A 12,855-nucleotide genomic window follows, 5' to 3' on the forward strand; every position below is an offset into this window, starting at 1 on the left:
AATTTCTATATAGTGCTCGTAAGCTACATAATTGTAATATCTCGGTGCTAACGCTTCCATTTATGGCTTTTCATGAGGTTTCTACTTAGTTTCAGGTTCAAAAAATCTTCTCAGGTGAGATGAGTCCAATTACCCACACCCGTTATGGGGATGTCATTTCGATTTGGGTTTTGTTTTCTTTTTGTTTTTAAAGTTAACCCTACCTATGATATTTTGCAAGTATGACATGAAGCCTTCCTATGTGGCTATTTGTCCTCAAAACTTATGGTTCGGTTGAGAATATCAATGCTCTCACACTGGTTTTTACATTTTTCAGGTTTATTATTTTATACCTCTGCACGAAGGATTATCAAGATATTTCCCCTTATCGTGATAAAATTGGATATACGGTGCTTTTCGTCTCCTAAGAGGCTACTATCGCCATCTTGCGAAAGTTCTGTAGGTTTTTGTGACCTCAGCTAGGTTCTTAGGGTTAGTATAACTTGTCTTTTTTGGCACAGACTTAGTTCTTGAAAATATTCTTATATTTGTACGCGGTTCATGGCTTCCGCAACAAGACCCTAAGGGCATTGTGTATACTTATTATTATTTTTAAGATCTAATGAAGGAATTGGGAGTTGTGGGCTCCGTTCTGGTTTCTGTATTTAGTTCCGAATATACTAAGTTCTTTGCGTTTCTTGGTCTAATTTTTAGAGTGGTTCTCATACTATTTTAAAAAGCACGTAATTTTTCTATTAGTGCCTTACCCGGAGAATTTCTGTCACTGGGTGCATTGTTCAATTGTTACACATGGATATATATATATATATAAAATTTATTTATCTATCCAACATTAAAACTAATATATATATATATATATATATATATTATATTATATTATATTAAAAGAATGGGTATTATCATCGAATTTTATATAAACAAATCTCATTGAAATTAAAAGTAACCCTTCCAATGTGATGACTCCACATTGTAAAGGAATCTTTTACATATACATCAAATTAAAAGTAACCGTTGAAATGTGATATTTGGCTCACATGGAAATAAAAAGTACCGGACACACGTCTTGGCTCTGTCTCGTCACGAAATTTTAATTAAAAAAACGACAAATGGTATGTGGACAGGGTACAAGGTAGATTGTAACGTCTTCTGTTTCGTCACGAAATTTTAATTAAAAAAACGACAAATGGTATGTGGACAGGGTACAAGGTAGATTGTAACGTCTTTTGGAAAATCGATGACAGGATGGATTGTGATGAATCTACGTGATAGGGTCTTTCATGACATACGTTGACGAGGCAGTGGTTCGTGAGTAAGGCTAGGTAACAGGGTTTTAATGGCATGTGCCTTCAACGCAAGTATGCATTTTCATTCGACCTGAAACGAGACCACATAGTATTTTGGATTAGAATGGCGAACGAGTTAGGATCGGAGAGGTCCCTTCTGGAATGCCATGAGTTTTATATGAAACTCGATATTACTCTAGTTGCATTGGTGGGGGCAAGTAGCTTCCTTGTCCATGAAAGAAATAAGAGGCTACCCACTGGGCCGTTCCCGTTGCCCATCATCGGAAATCTCCACCTGCTGGGACAGCTTCCACACCGAGCACTGGCAGTTTTTTCTCTGAAATTCGGGCCTCTTATGTCGTTCCGCCTCGGCTCTGCAATTACCTTAATAGTTTCTTCACTTGATATGGCCTAGGAATTTCTCAAGACACATGATGCTTTTTGCTAGCAGTCCTCCCTCAGCGGCCACTAATTATTTTTGGTATAATTGTACCGATATCGATTTTGCTCCGTATGGCGCTTATTGGAGGCAAGTGAGTAAGGTTTGCGTTTACAGTTGTTGAGCACAAGACGCTTGGATTACTTCTGCTTCGTAAGAGTAGAGGAGGTCTCTGCTATGATTCGTTCTATTGCTAATTCAGATCATCCCCTAAACATTAGCAAAATAGTCTCAACCCTTGTGAATGATATTTTGTGCAGGATGACCTTCGGTAGAAAGTACTCTGACCAATGTTGAAATTAGCAAAATAGTCTCAACCCTTGTGAATGATATTTTGTGCAGGATGACCTTCGGTAGAAAGTACTCTGACCAATGTTGAAATGATAATTTCAACTGCAGCGCTGGCTGGAACCCGCCATAAAACAAAGACTGCAAACAGTGCTTTATTTTTGGAAAACCGCTTGAGGATTCCCCGCTACTTCCGTTTCCTTCCCTTTGCGATGTGATTTGATCGTTATCGCACATTAACCCGTTGCAATCCTATGTATTTTGATTTCGATTTCGCGATGCGATCTGATCACATATCGCAAATCGAATTCATGAGTGTCAAGGCTCCTCCTATTTTTTGCGTCGAATGCGATTTCGCGATGCAATCAAATCGCAAATATCATAATCCAATGGTTCTCGCAGCGTTAAACCTGTTCTCTCTTTGATCAAATCTCAGCCGTCCGATTAAATCAACGGTTGATGTACAAGCCTGCACCATATTACGTGACGTGAAGTGAAATTTTCCCTGAGCGCCAGGTTTATCAATAAAGCAATTAATGAAAAATTTACTGTGGTCGTAGAATGTAGGTGAAAGATTTTAATTTTATTACTTTTTAATTATTCACGGGTGTAGTTTTGTTTTATGTTGCCCGTTGACTATGTAATGTTTTTGATTGGGACTATGTAAAAAAAAAAAATCGCCGCAGCGAATGTAAGAAATTTTTTTTTGAGCAGCATGAATATGTAATGAAAGAGGGCAAAAAAATGTTGTAGTGCGCGAATGAAGAAAATTTACACAACAGTGTAAATTTTTTTTAAGCTGAGACAGAGTATTGTTTTTTTTTGGTAATGCATAGCAGTGCAAAGACAACAGTGCGTTAATTTTTCAGAAGAGACAATGAAGTTTTTTTTTGGAACTGCATCTAAAACGTTCTTGTTGTAATCCATCTGTTAGAGGAAGATCCTTTATGTAACAACCAATTTTATTAATGAATACAAAGTTTTTTTTGTGTGTGTAAAAATCTCTGTTTCCTACGTTAAAGAACAGAGCATTATTCTCTGTTTATTTGTTTTGGAATTATCAGAAATTCCCAACATGGTATCAAAGCTTGTCCAGGCTTTTTGAAGGTGTCAAAGAAGCTGAAGGAAGGATTTCTTGCTGGAGCAACTTCTCTAGCAGAGTGAAGTCTCAGTCAAGAAAAATCCAAGGTATTTCTCAAGATAGTTTTTTTGTTACAGCTGAGGACAATTAGTTATTTTAAATACACAGTGAAGTATTTTAAAGGGTAGTTAAGAGTGCAAGAATGGCTGGAGCCAGCACTAGCATGGGTATCTGTAATACTCAGCTCCCACAATTTAATGGGAAAAACTATGACTATTGGGCAATAACTATGAGAGCTTTACTTGCTTCCCAAGACTTATGGGAATTTGTTGAGGATGGTTTTGAAGAATCGGCAGATAAAAATGAGTTTAATAATTTAACTGAGGCAGAGAAAGATCTGTTGAAGAGCAATAAGAAGAAGGATTCTAAAGCCCTCTAATTTTTGTATCAAGCAGAGCATGAGAGTGCATTTCCAAGGATAGCAGCAGCCAAGAGATCCAAAGAAGTATGGGAAACTCTCAAGATGACCTATCAAGGCATGGAGAAAGTGAAGATAGCGAAACTACAGTCGCTGAGGAGAGATTTTGAGAATCTTTGCATGAAGGAGTCAGATAATATTGACTCATTCTTCACACATGTGATTGGTTTGGTCACATAGATAAGGTCTCATGGAGAGATTCTTGAAGAAAGGAGGATTGTGGAGAAACTGTTGAGGATCCTACCCTCAAGGTTCGATGTGATTGTCACCACCATAGAAGAGACAAAAGATCTCACAAACTTCTCAGTTGATGAACTACATGCATCACTGATAACACATGAGCAGAGATTGAGTAGAAATGAAAACTCATCTCTAGAGTAAGACCCAGATGTTCTTTGGAAGAGGAAGAGGTCAAGGCAGAGGAAACAAGAGAGAAAGAGGCAGAAGCCAAAACAGAGGTGGAAGAAACAGTCCAGCAAATTCTCAAGGAAGAGGCAGCAATCCAAATCAGAACCAAGGCCAAGGCAGCAGCCAACAAAGTGGACAACATCATGCTCAAGGAAAAAGGTATGATAAATCCAATGTCCAATGTCACTATTGTAAAAAATATGGGCATTATGCAAATGAATGTAGGAAGAAGCAACATGATATGAGTAATAGAACTAATGCAAATTTCACTAAAGAAAATATCAGCCAAAATAATTTGTTTTTAGCTTGTAATATCGCTGAAGAAAAGAGTGAAGATGTATGGTTTCTAGACTCCGGTTGCAGTAACCATATGATAGGAAACATAGCCCTGTTTTCTATGTTAGATCAGAGTGTGAAGTCACAAGTCACACTAGGGACTGATAATAAAGTTTCTATTATGAGAAAAGGAGAAGTAAATGTCTTAACAAAGAAAGGTGAAAATAAAACCATAGCAGATGTTTATTATGTTCCTGGAATGAAATGTAACCTCTTAAGTATTGGACAACTTGTTTAAAAGGGGTACAATTTTTTTTTTTTAAGATGATGTATGCACCATCATGGATAAAACACCCAGCAAACAATGTATTGCTGAAGTGAAGATGACAAGGAACAGGATGTTCCCTCTTAGAATGAAAGCAGATTTGAAAAATGGAGAAGAAATAGCAGTAGTGACACAAGAGGCTTTCCAAAGTGAACCAAAAGATGAAAATTGGTTGTGTCACTTGAGATTTGGACATCTCAACTTTCGAGGTCTTAACTTGTTGAATAGAAAAGGAATGGTAAGAGGATTACCATTGATAGAGAAACCAGATAGCCTTTGTGAAGGTTGTATCTTGGGGAAACAACACAGAGAAAGTTTTCCATTTGGGAAAAGCATAAGGGAAAAAGCACCCTTAGAGATTGTCCACTCAGATTTATGTGGACCGATGCAAATTCCATCACTTGCAGGCAGCCACTATATGTTAACATTCATTGATGATTTTACTAGAAAAACTTTGGTTTATTTCCTTAAGAACAAAAGTAAAGTGTTTGAAAGATTTTGCTATTTCAAAGCACTTGTGGAAAACCAAAGTGGGCTGCATATCAAAGTTCTAAGAACTGATAGAGGAGGTGAGTATATCTCCAAGGAATTTCTATGTTTTTGTAGAGAAAATGGAATTCAAAAGCAGTTTACCACTAGGTACATTCCGCAGAAAAATGGATTTGCCAAAAGGAAGAATAGGACAATCATGGATATGCCGAGGAGTATGTTAAAGACAAAGCATTTGCCAAATGATTATTGGGCTGAAGCTGTACACTGTGCAACGTACATTTTGAATAGATGCCCTACAAAAGCAGTCATGAACATATTGCTGAAAAAAGCATGGAGTGGAACAAAGCAAGGAGTCACCCACATGAAAGTTTTTGGATGTGTGGCTTATGCACACATTCTAGATCAACTAAGGAACAAGTTGGACAGCAAAGGGGAGAAATGTATTTTCATTGGATACAGTGAGGAATCCAAAGCTTATAGGTTGTATAACCCATCCAGCAAGAAGCTTATTGTGAGTAGAGATGTTCAATTCATTGAGGAGGAAGCTTGGGATGGAAGCATAGAGAAGACAGTGAATGTTAAAAACTCTTTGTCACATGATGAAGATGATGAGGAGATGGCTCAAATACATCCCCAAACAACAGCACCAACACAAGGACAACAAGAGACACCATTGAGAAGAAATGAAAGTGCTTCTCCAAGCACACCATAAGGAGGAAATTCAAGTGCTTCTTCAAGCACTTGTACACCAAATGAAAGAGGTAAGAAGTTCAAAAATTTAAGTGACATTTATGAACAAGAGGCAGCGAATGAAGGTATGAACTCTTTGTTTGCTCTATATTGTCATGTTGATGACCCTGTTCATTTCGAAGAAGAAATTAAGGATAGAAAACAAATAGAAACTATGGATGAGGAGATCAATGCCATAGAAAGAAACAAGACATGAGATTTAGTTGAACTACCAAAAGGAAAAGAAGTCATTTGAGTTAAATGGGTCTACAAGACCAAGAGTAATGCTGAAGGCAAAATAGAAAGACACAAGGCAAGACTTGTTGTCAAAGGATATAAGCAGCAGTATGGGAGAGATTATGAGGAAACTTTTGCACCGGTTGCTAGAATGGAAACCGTGAGAGTAGTGTTGTCCATAGCGGCACAAAACAAGTGGAAAGTTTACCAAATGGATGTGAAGTCAGCATTCCTAAATGGAGTGTTAATGGAAGAGGTTTACATTGAATAACCTCTAGGCTATGAAAAGAAAGACCAAGAGCACAAAGTGTGCAGATTGAAGAAAGCTCTTTATGGGCTGAAGCAAGCACCAAGAACGTGGTACAGTAGAATACAATCCTATCTACTGGAAAATGGATTTGAAAAATGTGAGGGAGAACCCACTCTCTACATCAAAGAAAAGGATGGTAAATTACTAATTGTTGTTTTATATGTTGATGATGTTATTTTCACAGGTAATGATGATTATTTTATTGAAAATTTCAAAACAGTCATGAAAGAAGAATTTGAAATGACTGACATGGGTTTGCTGAGATACTTCTTAAGAATAGAAGTAGAACAAAATGGAAATGGGATTTTTATCTCACAGGCGAGATACGTTAATGAAGTGTTGGAAAGATTTAATATGCAGGAGAGCAAAGCAGCAATCACTCCCACAGTGATGGGATTAAAACTTCGCAAAGATGACAACAACAAGGATTTTGATCCTAGGTTGTACAAGAGCATAGTTGGCAGCCTCATGTATTTGATTGCAACTAGGCCGAATATAATGCATGCTGTTAGTTTAATTTCCAGATTCATGGAGATGACAAAAGAAGCACATTGGCAGGCAACAAAAATGATTCTAAGGTATGTTAAAGCTACTAAAAGGTTTGGCATTTTATATACTGTTTCAGAATGTTTGGATTTAATTGGATACACTGATAGTGATTGGGCTGGAAGTGTAGATTATCGGAAAAACACATCCGGTTATGTTTTTCACATGGGTTCAGGAGCCATTTCATGGGCTTCTAAAAGACAGCCTATTGTAGCATTGTCTACAGCAGAGGCAGAATATGTGGCAGCTACAGCAGCATTGTGTCAAGCAATTTGGATGAGAAGGATGTTAAGGAGTTTATGCCAAGAACAAGAAAAACGAACTGTGATTTTTTGTGATAATAGTTCAGCTATTGCATTATCCAAGAATTCCATGTTTCATAAGAGAGCGAAACACATTGACATAAAGTTTCATTACATCAGGGAATTGGTAAACAATTGAGAAATTGTTTTAGAACACTGCAGAACTCAGGAGGAGGTTGCAGACATTCTGACCAAACCATTGGGGCAGAAAAGTTGAGTTTTTGAGGAAATGTCTGGGTATGACTAATAACCCAATAGTTGAAATTAAAGGGGAGTGTTGAAATGATAATTTCAACTGCAGCACTTGCCGGAACCCGCCATCAAACAACGACTGCAAACAGTTCTTTATTTTTGGAAAACCACCTGAGGATTCTCCGCTACTTCCATTTCCTTCCCTTTGCGATGCGATTTGATCGCTATTGCACATTAACCCATTGCACGCCTATGTATTCTGATTAGGATTTTGCGATGCGATTTGATCGCATATCGCAAATTGCATTCATGAGTGTCAAGGCGCCCCTTTGTTTTTGCACCGAATGCGATTTCGTGATGCGATCAAATCGCAAATCGCATAATCCAACGGTTCCCACAGCATTAAGCCTGTTCTCTCTTTGATCAAATCTCAGTCGTCCGATTAAATCAACGGTTGATGTACAAGCCTGCACCATATTACGTGACGTGAAGTAAAATTTTTCCTTGACCGCCAGGTTTATCGCTAAACCAATTAATGAAAAATTTACTGTGGTCGTAGAATGTAGGTGAAAGATTTTAATTTTATTACTTTTTTATTATTCATGGGTGTAGTTTTGTTTTATGTTGCCCGTTGACTATGTAATGGTTTTTTTCGGGAGTATGTAAAAAAAAAAAACCGCCGCAGCGAATGTAAGAAATTTTTTTTTGAGCAACGTGAATATGTAATGAAAGAGGGCAAAAAAAGGTTGTAGTGCGCGAATGAAGAAATTTTACATAGCAGTGTAAATTTTTTTTAAGCTGAGACAGAGTATTGTTTTTTTTTTGGTAATGCACAACAGTGCAAAGACAACAGTGTGTAAAATTTTCAGAAGAGACAGTGAAGTTTTTTTTTTTGGAACTGCATCTAAAGCATTCCTACTGTAATCCCTCTGTTAGAGGAATATCGTTTTTGTAACAGCCAGTTTTATTAATGAATACAAAGTTTTTTTTTGTTTGTGTGTAAAAAACTCTGTTTCCTGCGTTAAAAAACAGAGCATTATTCTCTGTTTATCTGTTCTGGAATTATCAGAAATTCCCAACAACCAAGACTCTATTGGCGGTAAAGGAATCAACTCGATGATGAAGGAAAGTTTTGTGGTAGCCGATGCCTTTAATGTTGGATATGATATACCATATGCGGGCTTGATGGATCTGTAAGGTGTTAACCGACGCTTCAAGGAAATACATGGCATACAAGACGAGTTCCTATAGAAAGTAATAGAGGAACACGTTGCCCAGAATGACCCCAACGTCGAACGAGATATGGTGGATGTTTTGCTTGCAGCTTCTCCAGATAAAGATATGGAGCCACAAATTACACGAGATAATATAAAGGCCATCCTATATGTATGTAAAAATTGCACGTATTGTATCTGAATGGTAGCTTTTAAATAAGTAAATATGATGCAGTATAGTGATTATGATATAGTGTTGCAGTGATTATGATCCTTTGATATTGTATTGATGTCTTAATGATAATGATGATGTCAGGATATGTTGGCCACAGGAACGGACACGTCATCCACAACCATGGAGTGGGCAGTGTCCGAATTGTTGAGGAACCCGCTAGTGTTGAAGAAGGTTCAGGGCAAACTAGAACGTGTAGTTGGAAAGAGCCGAATGGTGCGTGAATCTGATCTCCGCTCCCTCCCTTACTTACAAGCTGTGGTGAAAGAAACTCTTAGACTCCACGCGGCGGCACCCCTTGCCATTTCCCACTTATCTGTGGAAGCTTGCAATGTGTTGGGGTATGAAATTCCCAAGAACACTCGTGTTTTGGTGAATCTTTGGGCAATCGGAAGGAACCCAACGTCATGGGAGGATTCTGAAATGTTTGTGCTTGAGAGATTCATGAATGGCTGCTCGCCAGATGAAAAAGTTCATAACTGTGAGCGGATTCCGTTCGGAGCAGGGAGGAGAGGATGCCTGGGAGAGCGGCTGGGAATGCTTCTTGTTGAGTTTCCATTGGCATAGCTATTGCACTGTTTTGATTAGACACTGCCCGATAAGATGAATGGACAGGAACTGGATATGTCTGAAAGGTTTGGAATCACAGTGTGCAGAGCACATGATCTCACTGTTGTTGGAACCCCTCCCATTATGGTTGTACTGTCATCTGTATTGCTGACTGTCTGTATTAACTTAGACTCCGATGCAAATAGAATGCATAGAAACATTATAATAAAAATTTGTAATATCAGTATTAGTTGATAGTGTGCCCATTATAGTTGAGTAATAATAAAGCACCATACGTACAGAGGTGGGAAACGGTTACTATGAATTTTATCCCTACCGTAGATTTAATTTAATTATTATCTCACTGCTTCACATTTATATGACTGTCTTCAACCTATTACCCGGAAAGTTTTAGTCCGTTTTCGAATTCGTTAATTATTGTTTTTTATCTATTTAGAAATGATGACATCAGCGCGTTGTGACATCCCCATTACTGATTGCCAGGATGAACTTCATCCTATTGAACATCCCATTAAATACTAAAAACGCTTGTCGTATTAATAATTTAATAGTATAATACTCATTTTCACAAGAGTTAAGTGATAAGTCAGGGGTTGGAATTGTCGTCATTATGCAGTTTTGACCTTTTTAACTGTCAAATACATGCTATTTCAAAATATACACGTTATTATTAACTTGCTAATAATATCTAAAACTATCATAATTACGGGCATGTAATAAATTTAAAAGTATTATTTTATATATAGATAGACAAACATATATATCTTAATAATTTATATGTGTTTAAATTTTAAATTTTAAATCAGTTCAGGAGTAAGTACCCACTAGCAGGCTACCTGAGTCGGATTGGACGTGCCTATGCTTGTATCATAAAGCCAACGATTATGTAAATTTATGTAATTATCAATGCGACGGGACTCGAGAGTCCAAAGTCCATATCCATCTTGTGTCGACAACAAATCTAGATTTCAATATCATTTAAGGCATACAATTAAAATGACGAACCTCACCAGTTAAATATTTAACATATTAATTGACACAACATTGTCAACATTTGCAATTGAACATTTGGTTTGGTAAGGCATTGATTATGGAGTTCAAATATTTATGAAAATTATCTTTGTGTTGATGAATCACTCATATTGTACTATTCTAACTGTTTTTCCATCCAATGATGATTTTCGATTTCCAACAGATTTCGTCCCAATTTTATCATAATATCGATTCTCATATCGTATGCAGTGGAAGTTGGATGTTGGAAGATTATGCAATCATTTTCGTAGAAGGAATACATGATATTGCAGAGTGGAGGTTTCTCATTTTCATAGATGGAATATATGATATCGCAGAGCTTGTAAAAGAAAAAATCTGGGAGTCGCAAATCCGCAACTAAAGGTAAGCTCCTCTCCTGTAAACTTTCATGCTGCTATATTTTTTTAGGTCTGCTATGTTACAACCATGCTTTTTTTTTAGCTATATTATAAATAGTTTTTCATTACCAGATTAATATTATATAGCAATTACAAAAGAAATACATTTTTTTTCCACTAGCAAAGTTTCTTCGGATTCAAGTTCTTTATATACATAAATGCCATAGGTCAATAAGATCGACTACAAATGCCAATCTACAAATGGAAAAATGGTTTTGAAAATAGAGTATAATATAGTTTTGCATTATCAGATTAATATGCTATAGCAGTTATAAAAGCGATACAATTTATTTTTTTTCCACTAGCAAAGTTTCTTTGAATTCAAGTTCTCTATATACATAAATGTCGTAGGTCAATAACATCGACCAGAAACAGAAAAATGGTTTTGAAAATAGAGTGACATGGACTTGTCAACTTTCTCTGGTTGTCATTTTCCAATCCACTCAATAAGAAAAACACCAAACATTTCTGACTCTCTGAAAAACAAAGTAGGTTGTCATAATAAAACCACTATCCTAATTTTTCAAGTTTGTAATAGACCCCAACAATAGATCAAGATTTTAGAAAAATTTGTATTACACCCCAACAGTAGATCAAGATTTTAGTAGGTTTTGATGTTTGAGTTATACCTTGGTCCCCGACTGTAGATCAAGTTACCGATTGTTCGTTTCTTTCTAGTGTAGTTGACCCCAATATTAACAGAAAAGGGACTGTAGCCACCGTTCCCGTTAAAAAATGCAATAGAAATGCAACAACACCGACAACATCATTTTCTACGGCCGTTCTCGTTTTTATCGTTGAGAAACGGGTTTTTCAGAAAATATCCGTTCCTTAGAGTGCCCTGATGCAAAACTTTCTACGGTTTTCCGTGCAACGTTTTGGTTTCTCCATTGTTTCACGTTTCCTATCCAAACTCACACAAAGCCCTGGTTCAAAAACAAACAGATAAAAATCAGACTTTGAATTAAATGAAGGAGTTGCAGCTCACAGGTGTGTACAGCACTTGGAGACTGCACTCAAACAAAGAGGAGACTCTCTCTCTCTTTCACTCTACATTACATCAAATGAATATTACAATATTAAATACATGACTGAAAATTAGGTAGTGGTGAAAAACCTCCTAAACTCTAGGAACTAATCCTAAACTAAGGAGATGCGTAACAACCATATAACCATTTCTCCATTATTTTTAACTCCCCCCCTTAATGAGGAAAGGGTTATTCTGCACTCCTAACATCCCTCTAAATAACTCAAACTTTACTCGCCCTAGAGGCTTAGTAAAAATATCAGCTAAATTATCACAAGTGTTACAATACTCCACACATATTTCTTTTGACTGTATCTTTTCTCGAACAAAATGAAACTGAGTGTCAATATGTTTAGTATTTTTATGAAAAACGGGATTGTATGCAAGCTTTATTGTGCTCTGGTTGTCAGTTTTGATGTTGGTTGCTTCTTTCTGTCCTTCGCCTGCATCGCTAAGCAATCTCCTCAACCAGATGGCTTCGCATGTAGCTGCACACAACGCCTGGTACTCAGCTTCACATGATGATAATGCTACAGTGCTTTGCTTTTTGCTACTCCACGAAATAACCTCAGATCCAATACTAAATGCGTAACCTGTGATAGATCTACGATCATCCAGGTCACCTGCTCAATCAGAATCTGAATAACCTGCTAAAGTAACATCAGAAATGTCAGTGTATAAAATACCATAATTAAAAGTACCACTAAGGTACCTCAACACACATTTTGTTGCAATCCAGTGACTTTCAAGTGGTTTGGACATATATTGGCTCATCACACTAACAAAATATGCCAGATCAGGTCTAGTTGTCGTGAGATATATCAAACTTCCCACTAGTTGTATATACAAAGTGGCATCCACCTGTTTTGTGCCATCATCACTGCTTAACTTGAGATTCTGCTGCAATGGTGTTGTTGCTGTTTTGCACAGTTCCATTCTGAATCTTTCCAACAGGGTTCTGGCATACTTTCCTTGAGTTAGAAAAGTTTGACCACA

At 37.1% G+C, this 12,855-nt stretch overlaps 1 pseudogene; it reads left to right on the plus strand.

The window, feature by feature from the left end:
• The first annotated feature begins 8,688 nt into the window (after positions 1-8,688).
• On the plus strand, positions 8,689-9,399 carry LOC149214558 (cytochrome P450 71AU50 pseudogene; annotated as a pseudogene).
• The last annotated feature ends 3,456 nt before the right edge of the window (positions 9,400-12,855 follow it).

This window comes from Pinus tabuliformis, chromosome 1_1, assembly GCF_031772625.1.
Source record: "Pinus tabuliformis cultivar Carrire ecotype Pingquan chromosome 1_1, CPIR1, whole genome shotgun sequence".
In the NCBI taxonomy this organism is placed as follows: Eukaryota; Viridiplantae; Streptophyta; class Pinopsida; order Pinales; family Pinaceae; genus Pinus; species Pinus tabuliformis.